Here is an 11841-nt window from a genome sequence, read left to right as displayed (position 1 = left end):
GCAATATTACTAAAGGAGGAAAAAGATATTTCATAACCTTTATTGATGATTGTTCTAGATTTACTTATGTGTATTTGCTTAGAAATAAAGATGAAGCTTTTGAAATGTTTAAGAAATATAAAATGGAAGTAGAAAATATGCATGATAAGAAAATAAAATTTCTTCGTAGTGATCGAGGTGGAGAATATTTTTCTAATAAATTTGATCATTTTTGTGAATTATATGGTATTGTGCATGAATCTTCCGCTCCATATACTCCGCAATAAAATGGTTTGGTGAAAAAGAAAAATCGTACCTTAGTTGATATGGTAAATTCTATGTTACTAAATGTAAAATTGCCTTACAATTTGTGGGGTGAAGCATTATTTACATCATGTCATATCCATAATAGAATACCATCAAGACATAGAAAGGTTTCTCCTTATGAAATTTGGAAAGGAAGAAAACCTAATTTAAATTATCTTAAAGTGTGAGGGTGTTTAGCCTTTTATCGAGTTCCTGATCAAAAGAGAACCAAATTGGGGCCAAGAGCCATAAAAGGCACTTTTATAGGATATGCTCAAAATTCTAAAGCATATAGAATATTAGACTTATTGTCTAATGTAGTTGTTGAATTAAGAGAAGTAGAATTTATTGAAAATAAATTTATCAATGATTCAACTTCTAATTCAGAGTATCCCCAAAATGATACTGATATTTCACAAGAAATAAATAATCAAAACATTAAACGTCTAAGCGACAAAAAGTTGATTGAACCAAGGAAAAGCTTGAGAGTAAGAAAAGAAAAGGACTTGGGTCCAGATTTTATTTCTTCTCAGGTTATCACTTTTTTGGTAGAAGGAACTAGGAATTCTGTAACAAACAAGATTCCTATTGTGATGAACATAGAGGGTGATCCTCAAACGTTCAAAGAGGCTATGGCTTCAAGGGATTCTGCTTTCTGGAAAGAAACAATAAATGATGAAATGGACTCAATATTATCTAATAATACTTGGGTCTTGGTTGATTTGCCTCCAGGATCAAAGCCTATAGGATGTAAGTGGGTATTTAGAAGAAAGTATAATACTGATGGTTCATTACAAACATTTAAAACAAGGTTAGTGGCCAAGGGGTTTAGACAACAAAAAGGTCTAGACTATTTTGATACCTGCGCACCTGTGGCAAGAATGACTTCTATTAGGGCTCTTATAGCATTAGCATCTATTCATAAGCTTTATATACGTCAAATGGATGTTAAAACGGCTTTTCTAAATGGAGATCTTAATGAAGAAATTTATATGGAGCAACCGGAAGGCTATGTGCTACCCAGAAATGAAAAGAAAGTTTGCAAATTAATTAAGTCTTTGTATGGGCTAAAACAAGCGCCTAAACAATGGCATGAGAAGTTTGATTCAGTGGTGTTATCAAATGGCTTCTCACATAATAGTGTGGATAAATGTATTTACTCAAAATTTACTAAAGATTATGGAGTAATCATTTGTTTATATATTGATGATATATTAATCATCGGAACAAATTTAGAAGGAATTCGTATAACGAAGGAGTATCTAACTTCTAAATTCAAGATGAAGAATTTAAATGAAGTTGATACAATATTAGGCATAAAGGTGCATAAGAATGAAGTTGGCTTTACTTTAAGTCAATCTCATTATATCAAAAAGGTATTGGAAAAGTTTGATCATCTCACAATTAAAGAATCTAATACGCCGTATGATCCTAATCTTAAATTAGAAGGAAACATGGGAAGACCTATAGCACAATTAGAATATGCTAGTGCTATAGGAAGTTTAATGTATGCAATGCATTGTACTAGACCTGATATAGCATTTGCTGTGTGCAAATTATCAAGGTTTACAAGAAAGCGTAGCAATCAACATTGGAAAGCTATAACAAGAGTTCTTGGTTATCTCAAGAAAACCATAAACTTGGGATTACATTATAGTGATTATCCCACAGTTTTAGATGGTTATTCCGACGCAAGTTGGATTACAAATCTTAGTGACAACAAATCCACTTCAGGATGGATTTTCACCATAGGTGGTGGAGCAATAAATTAGGCCTCAAAGAAATAAACAAGTATTACACATTCTACTATGGAGACTAAGTTTGTAGCTTTATCAGCCGCAGGTAAAGAAGCGGAATGGTTAAGAAATTTGTTATATGATATAAAGCTGTGGCCACAGCAGACGACAGCCATTTCAATCTTCTGTGATAGTGAATCAACCATGTCTCGAGCATATAATAAGGTTTATAATGGAAAGTCTAGACATATAAGTTTGAGACATAAATTTGTGAGGCAACTAATAGATGATGGTGTAATTACCATCACTTATGTAAGATCTCAAGGAAATTTGGCAAACCCTTTGACTAAAGGTTTGTCAAGGGATAAAATCAAAGAAACTACTGCTAAAATGGGATTAAAACCTATTATTGCTAAGTGATGGGAATCCAACCTTATTCTAGTAGACCACTAGTTTCAAGGTTTAATGGGTAATAACAAGTTATTTAGCAATTGGATAATATTATCTATCAAAAGATTCCATCTATATGAATATAAGAGTGGTGCCGCTCTAATCAAGAATTTTAGAGGTTTTATTCTCGTAAATATTCATGAAACCAGGATGAGCACAGGGCCATATAAGTGTTTAAAATTTTAAACTCTTGAACTTTGAGGGTATAAGTAATGTGTGTGATTTTTGGTACTAGCATATGGAGTATAGGTTTAATCGATTAGACACCTATTACTTCGTTAGAACTTTAAAATTTACACTAAAAGAATGTTTAATCTTGGTGACACATTCTTTATGTATATACTTATATAATATTTAAATTTTGTAAATAGTGGGGGATTAAAGAGTATTTATAAATTAATATATTAATATTAAAAATAAACGGTTAAATAATTACCGTTTACGGTTCAATTCTTTCTCTAACGGTTGTGTACCTACATATATATTATGAATGCTTGTTAATGTATGTTAACGGTACTTTGTACCTATTCAAGAAATAATCAAAAGTCACATCTTTTTATTATGTAACTATTCAATAACCAAAGGTTACATCTATTCATAAGTTAGGTGACTTTTGATTCTAATACATGCAGCATGTATATATATGAATTACCCACTATTCAATGTTGAGTGCAACAAAAGGATAATAACAAATACTAAGTGTACATGTGATTTTAACTATTGAGAGTTTTCTTTGTTCAAGAGAGTTAAGAATTTCTTATTATTGCTAATTAAGAAATTCTTAGGTTTCATTGTATCTTGGAAGAATATTATCATCAACTCTATAGCAACTAAGTGTTGGGACAAATATCTCTCTAAAAAAAGCGATCTAATCGTGCCTTAAAACCACTACACAAATATAAAATTTTGTCATTTTCTCATAATAATATACCCAAGATAATCATTCAATACTTTTTTAATTATTAATATCATTATACATGTAATTTTCATAAGTCATGGTAATCTTCGTTAATCACGATAATCTTTATATATAAATCACTACTAAAAACAATAAACTTATATGCTAATTAATTATTTCTAATTAAAAAATTAGATTAATTAATTATTATTTTAAAGTGTATAATAAAATAAATAATTTTAATTATGCATATTCATGAATAATCTAATTCATATATAATAATTTCTTTTTAATAATGCATTCATGTAAATAATGGTATGATAGGAATAATAATAATTATAGATAGTATATGATTATGTAAAATAATGTTAATTACAATTGCGCATTCATTTAAATAATAATAATAATAATAATAATAATAATAATAATAATAATAATAATAATAATAATAATAATAATAATAATAATAATAATAATAATAATAATAATAATAATAATAATAATAATAGAATTGATTTGTTTTAAAATAAAAAAATTAATTAATACTATATTAATTTAATATATATTAATTATAGTCATTAATTATAGTTATTAAATTATTTTTTTATATTTATGATTATTTTTTTATATATCTAAATATATATTATTGAACAACAAAATTTTACCTCAATAATTTTATTCACTATAGGTTAATAATTTTTTTAGTGTACATAAAGTAGATTCTCTGGATATATTTATTTTGTTTAAATAATTATTAATATTTTCTTCCTTATGTATACATATATATTAAATGATTAATTGTACGTAAAAATATTTAAGTTACATATCATTATATATTTTCTCATTATGTTTATTTCTTTATATATGATTATTTTTTAGCCAATATCATTCAATAATATCTTTATTATTAATATTATCATGCGCGTAAATTTGTAATTTACATAAATCACGATAATTTATATTCTAATTGATTGTGTCTAATAAAAAAATTAGACTAATTAATTATCACTTTGTATAATAAAATAAATAATTTTAATTATGTATAATTAGTGAATAATCATATACAATAATTTCTTTTTAATAATGTGTTCATACAAATAGTAGTATAATAGAAATAATAATAATTGTTATGAAAAATATTATAATTACGTAAAATATTGTCAACTATAATTGTGCAGTCATTATTTAACCGTAATAATGATAAGGATAATCTGCTTTAAAATAAAAATATAAAATTTTAATTAAAGCTACATAAATTTGATATATATTAATTATAGTCATTAATTATAGTTATTAACTTAGTTTTTTTTATACTCACAATTATTTTTTTTATATCTAAATATATTTTATTCGATAACTAAATTTTAACCAATGATCTTATTAATTATACGTTAATAAAATTTTAACTAACTAAATATATCGCATTGGACAATTAAAATTTTTGACCTTACCGTTTTTGATAAATTTTAATCCAACATTTAACTATTTATACAACATCAATAAAATTTTTTAGTATAACTAATAGTACAGAATTTAATTTTTGTTTGAGTAATAATCTAAAAGTATTATTTATTATTAGCAGATTTTTTTTTTACTTAACTATTTTATTTTTTTATTTATACTGGAGTCAATAAAAATAAAAAACAATTTAAAAACAAAAAAATCGTTTTAAAAAATTTAAAAACAATATAACTATGTAGAATTTATTATTCAATTAAATAAAAAATACATTAATTACCGAAATAAATAATTTTAAAAATATTTACCGTTTTGCGTTTCCCAGTCATATCTCGTTTACAGTGTAAACGAGATGTATCTCGTTTACAGTATAAATGAGATATGACACGTCAGCCGCGTCGTGTCTATCTCGTTTACTGTATAAACAAGATAGACCTTATCTCGTTTACACTGTAAACGAGATAGACACTTATAAGTATAAGTCGTTTACACACATTTGCTGGACCTTACTTTGACCTAGTCAAACTCTTTCTCCCCTCTTTTAACCTTTTCCTTCCATATCTGATTCCGAGACGGTGATGGCATGCCAGGCGGACAACGATGGTGACATCAACAGACTAAACGAGACTTCACATTACGCTGGGGCGGCCAACTTTGAGGTTAGTTGTGTTATGTTCAGTTAATTTAAGTATGTAGACATTGCTAGGGTAGTCTCGTAGTGACAAACATTGAGTAAGATGCTTTAGGGTTAAGATTGTATGATAAATTTAGAACAATATTTGCTTGTCTAAGATTGGTATTACTTAATTAGAATTTGCTTACCGACATAAGAAAGTTAGAGACAGATTTAGAGTAGACAAATGGTAGTATGTTACTAAGTAGGCGTAGTACTTTGTTCCTTAATAGAGTAGGAAAATGTATTATTATGTATGTATCGATTAAAAATTTCTTTTTCATTTCGCAGAGGCCTCGCCTTTTATTGCCCCGGCGAGTCAGCCATACGCTTCCTCCACCCGACGCCATCGTCCTGTATCTGGTTGAGGCCGGATTCGGTGACACGGTGCCGCTCAGGGACTTAACATTTGACAATTTCCTGATTTCGGTACTCGTGGAGCGATGGCGTCCGGAGACGCACACGTTTCATCTTCCGTGGGGTGAGGTCACTATCACCCTGCAGGACGTGGCGTACCACCTCGGCCTGCGTGCACACGGGAACCCCATTGAAGGGTGCCTTCGTGACTTCGGTCGGTGGTACGGCACTGAGACGTGGGTGATGGTGGAGCAGCTAATTGGTGCCAGGCCACCGGTGGCGGCACAGCAGGCGGAGCAGAAGAAGGAGTCGTTCACGCTGAAGTTGGTCTGGTTGCATGATCGTGTACGATAGATGCCCCCCACCGACGATCCTGAGACCCTCCGATAGTATGCGCGATGCTACATTATGTTACTGATCGGAGGGTATCTGTTGACAGACAAGTCCAACAACCTGGTGCACGTATGGTGGCTACCACTTCTGCGGGACTTCAAGGAGAGCAGGGCGCTATCATCGGGCTCTGCTGTGCTGGCTTGGACTTACCAGTCACTCCATTTAGCGGCACAGCGGGGAGTCACGGATATTGCCGATTACACTCTGCTGCTGATGAGTTGGATTTACCAGAGATTTTCCCAGTGGTGTCTACCAGGTAGAAGAGTCTACCAGTACTCGCTAGCTGCCAGGTATCCAAATATTTCTTTTTTGTTTCATGTTAAGCTTTGCTGTTAATCCGCATTGTTTGTAACTTAAGGAGTTGTATATGTCTTTGTTACTTTCAGATTGGTTGGCTTGTAGCAGCAGAGTAGGGACTAGCACCAGACCAGGGTCTTGCAGTATAGGGTATCCATCGATCGGTTACGCTTTGATGAGGTAAGTCATGAAATTAAATATTGCGTGATATTTCCTTCTACTTGCTATGGTTTAAAGCTTGTTATTTTGTTAAACATTTTTTATTTAGTTTGCATGGAGAGTGTACGACGACCCTGCACTACAGGACCTGTGCCCACTTTGGTTCTGTGAGGAGGTAGAGTGGGGTACTCGGTTGTCGACCGTTCCTATAGTATGCTTCAACATTGTCCGGTTTCACCACGTAGATCGGGTGAAACGGCAATTCAATGGGGAGCAGCCTGTGCGGGGATTCCAGTGAATCTTGACAGGTATGAAGTTGGTTAGATTATTCAAAGTTATACGTTGGTTGTTGTTTGTTGTTCTGATATTGAAACTATTTTATTTATTTAATGTGTTTAACTTCAGGTATCTGACCACCACTGGTCACGGTGAGGATGTTTGGTGGCCGGAGCGACTGCAGCAGTGGTACGATGGTTGGAGGCAGAGGTTTGAGCCTAGTCGCAGGATTACAGTGCACTACACAGGCAACACTAGGCCGATCGGTGAGTACTACGACTGGTGGCGTGGGGCTTGCCGTGTGAGGCATCTATCTGGGTAGGAGGTTTTGGAGGATCCCAGGTTGGTGGAGTTGCCTCCTGATGTCCAGCCCACTGCCAGTCAGCCGCGGGACGATCTGACCCTTCCGAGGGGCATGCTAGATCGGAAGAGACGTGCGAGGGAGGTCAGAGAGGACACTCGCCGACCAGCACAGAGGAAGCGGGGCCAGAGAGAGCGTCGCCCATGTGAGCCCGTCCGGAGGGAGAAGGTCAGGCCTCGACGGGCTAGGGGAGAGGCAGACTCGGAGGAGGAGGCGGAGTTCGACTATCACGAGGACGGTGGAGATGCACCATTTCACGGAGTCTTTCCACTTATAACACCGACTCATACACCTCCTCCCCCTCCCTTGTGGCATGGAGTGTGGCATTCATCTAGATCCAGCAAGCATCCATCTCAGCCAGCGTGGGATACATCACGACCCGATTGGCATGAGGGAGGTCCATCCGGGACCCAGCATGAGGATGATGTCTTCCTTGATGAGATTTTGCTGGACGACTCTTTCCTACACACGGTGCAGGAACCCGTCATGGATAGGTTAGCCAAGAGATTTTGCACGGGCAGAGAGGTTGGCATCGCGGAGGACCATCAGCCATCAGCTCCTGCCATGATCTTGTCTTGGATGCCTAATATATCACCCTCATCTGGTGGGTCGTATGGGACGGTCCTTCGGCCAGGTAGCTAGTACATGACTCCCCCCTCCAACGACTAAGGAAGATACCTGACCTAGTCCCAGCTTCAGCTGACCCCACCCGTAGCTCCTCACCCACATACTCAGCTTCAGCCACACCAGTTTGCCACCAATTCATCACTCAGAGGGATGCAGATGTATCGTTCTCATATGCAGCAGGAGCCGGCAGCCATGGGCCTAAATCCATGACCGGCCTGACCTCAGCAACAGGCTCAGCCTCCCCCATGTGGCACTGGGCACAAGCGTCACTACCAGAATCCACACCAGAGATAGTGATTATAGTATTCTCTGTATTGTAGTTGGTTTTTGATTATGTATGTAGCTAACATTAATTTAGGTGTATGGTATGTACATTCGGATTTAACTTGGATTAAAAATTAGTAGTACTTTGTTTGTGTGTATTGTTATTTAGATTCGTTTTCTCTCTACTTTGCATTTAAGTTTATGCTTACTGTTCCTTTTAAGAAAAAAAATAAAAAAAACCATTATCTCTTAAACTGATTATTTCTCATTAAACATTTCATTGACACTACAACATTCGCTAACACACTACATAAAAAAAGACCAACACATGACAACTTCGGTAAAGATACGACACTAGCAAGACTATACATCACTCGTGGGCTGATTAGGACATCCCCTTCTAGTATGACCGTATTGCCTACACAGGCCATACCGCTTCTTATGCCGCTCGGTCTCGTCAATGTCATTCTGGAATCTGGTGGAAATGGGCCTTCCATATGCTTGCTGACGCATTGTTGGGTTAGGACACAGCCTAGTCCCATGCCACTCCGCCCACATCGACCCATCTGAGATAAGGGAAACTCCATCTCGTACACCTTGAAAACAGCTTCCTGTCTGTACACAGGATGCACATATGGGACCCACTCAATGCTAGTAGCGGCACACGCAGCTAATGCGTAACGACAAGGATGGTGGAGTGACTAGAATAACCCGCAGTCACATGTGCCATTTGATAGCCCAACACGGAAGGAACCGCCCCCATCCCTCAAAAGGCTCAAGACAAACACCGATGCCCGCCTGTCACAGTGGGTGACACGCATCTTCACTATCTTTTCTCTGTTCTTCTCAATGGCGGCCAATAGTCTCTGTGAGAATCAGCGTCCAGCAGCGAGCAGTGACTGCGCCTCTTTACCCTTCATGACGAATAACTTCTGTAGTCTCTCGTACGTGATGCGAACAATGGCAGATATTGGTAAGTACCGAGTGCCCTTCAACACTGCATTGATGCACTAGGATAGATTTGTCGTTATGTGGCCAAATCGACGCCCGCCATCGCAATGTTGTAGCCAAATATCCTTCCTAAAATGACTAGCCCAGTCAACCATGGTAGGCGAGACTCCTCTCAACGCATCCATGTACCACTCGTAACTAGCCTTGCTTGGACTATAAGCAGCATTAATGAGGTACCTCTTGCCCTCGGCTGACTTGAATCGTGTCATGAAGTTCGCAGCCATGTGTCTTATGCAGTAAGCATGGTAGGCTCTAGGGGGAGACAAACCGCTGTCATCGGTGCTAAGCGCCGCCTTGATAGCCTGAGATCTGTCGGAGATAACTGGCAGGCCGTCTTGTGGGGTCACGTGGTGTCTCAAATTAGTTAGGAAGAACGACCATGACTCGGTGCTCTCGGACTCCACAATGGAAAAGGCAATAGGCAGGATGTTGCTATTCCCATCTTGCGCCACCGCAATAAGCAACACACCACCATACTAGCCATACAGATGAGTACCATCTAAGGAGACAAAGGGCTTGCAATGCTTGAAGGCTTCTACACATGATGGAAAAGACCAAAATACCTTGTCAAACATACTACAATCACGTACAAGGAGGTGCCCATCATATAATGGTTTGACGCGGAGGTCACAAAGGGTACCAGGAAAACAGCTCTGCAGTGCCTGAAGCAACTTGGAACCTTATTGTACGATTCTTCCTAATCCCTATAGATTTGTGCAATTGCCTTCTGCTTGGCAATTCACACCTTTTTGTAGGACGGTTTGAAGTGATAGCTCGCTTGGACCGCACCTTGCAAAACAAGAATGCTGACAGAGTGGTTGGATTGAATCAACGGCAAGATGACCCAGCATATTAGACTGCTGTCTAGCTGACGATGGTTTTGCGACATGGTGGGTGCTAGACAACTATGCACTCCACCAACCTTCCGAACCTCCCTAAACACAACAATACAGGATTCCTTTAGGCACTTTGTACACCTACTAAGTATATCAAAATGAAGTATTAAAAGGCACACATAAACTTAATATTACCAGTATCCGAGGTTCTGTCGAAGAGCCACACGGAGGCTCCATTGACACCTATTATCAGCTTAACGGCACTGCACATGGCACTTTAACCGGTTTGATTCTATCACTCGATACTCTGTACTCCTCCGAATACTGTAGTTCTTCACACCTTGAAGCACTGCCTCTCGGCTTTTAAACTTGTGTCTGAGCTGAAACTCTACACTGCTATCTAGGTTGCAATTCTCTTCACCCGTGTCAAGAAATGGAGTCATCTCATGCATAGCATCCAAATCCAGGCTGTGATAGTGAGACGGAACTGCCGAAAGCATCGGTATCAGAAGAGGGGGAGGCAGGACATGGCGGGGGGGCAGTTGAAATGGGTGTCTCCGGAACACACTCATTCTCATCCTCACCATCGGACGATTCACTATCACCACTATCCACCGCATAATCCTCATTCGACTCCTCCTCACGCTCCTCCGCCTCATCCACTAGAACGGTGACATGAATGGGCGGTGGTATGAGAGGTCGGTCGTCCTGCACATAGGTCGAGTGTACAGAAAGACCACCGCCACTGTGCCCCACCACTGTAGACAGCTCCATTACTTGCTCCACCATGATTCTCCCATGTATATTGAACATCACTCGCACATGCTCGTCCCCTTGATGTTGGAATAGTCGAAATCGAAAAGACTCCATTACCCATGGGGGCCAGTAACTTATATGCCACCCTTCCGATTTCTCTCGCCACTGTACCTCCGAGCTTGCTCAATATCAAACTCTTCAAATTCAATAACGTATTCACACGTTAAGTGCAAAGCAATATTGGATCCTTGCACTCAAATATGACCCCGTTGTCGCCGTTAAACATGCGACAATTGGGATATACAAGCACAACTATGTAATGATTATTACTGGCCATGCCTTGTATTTGTGAGAAATATAATACGAAAAGTTTGTGAAAAATACCAAGGATTACACATCCTTTTTAGCTTGTGGGACACACCTCATTGTATCTCGTTTACAGTTTAAATGAGATACATGGAATGTCATCTCGTTTACAGTGTAAACGAGATATGAATGGGGAATGCAGAATGGTAAATATTTTTAAAATTATTTACTTCGATAATTAATGCATTTTTTATTTATTTAAACAAAAAATCCAAAATAATAGTCATAATATATAAATTGAGGTAACAATTTAAATTTCTCTAAAACTAATCTAATTAAATGTTAATATAAGAACAAACTATTTAAATAATATTTAAACTATTTTAGACCTTAGACACATATAGCTTTGAGCCATTCTTGTAACGACAACCAACTGAAATAATGTTATCAATTTGAACATTTAGAATCTGTATAAATTCAGACCATCCTCATGTTAAATAAGCTTTATCATCTACTATATCTATGTACTATGACAAGATATAGAATAGCCACAGCAAGAAATTAAATTGACATCTATTCTCATCAATAACATTATATTGACGTACTAAAAGACTGGTGATTCTGAAAAAAAATCACAATATATTATAAAATTATTTTTATTACGAAAGTTTAAAAGAAGAAAATTTAAACACTGTACC

Source organism: Arachis hypogaea, chromosome 10, assembly GCF_003086295.3.
Source record: "Arachis hypogaea cultivar Tifrunner chromosome 10, arahy.Tifrunner.gnm2.J5K5, whole genome shotgun sequence".
Taxonomy (NCBI): Eukaryota; Viridiplantae; Streptophyta; class Magnoliopsida; order Fabales; family Fabaceae; genus Arachis; species Arachis hypogaea.
Note: the sequence above shows the minus strand (reverse complement) of the source record.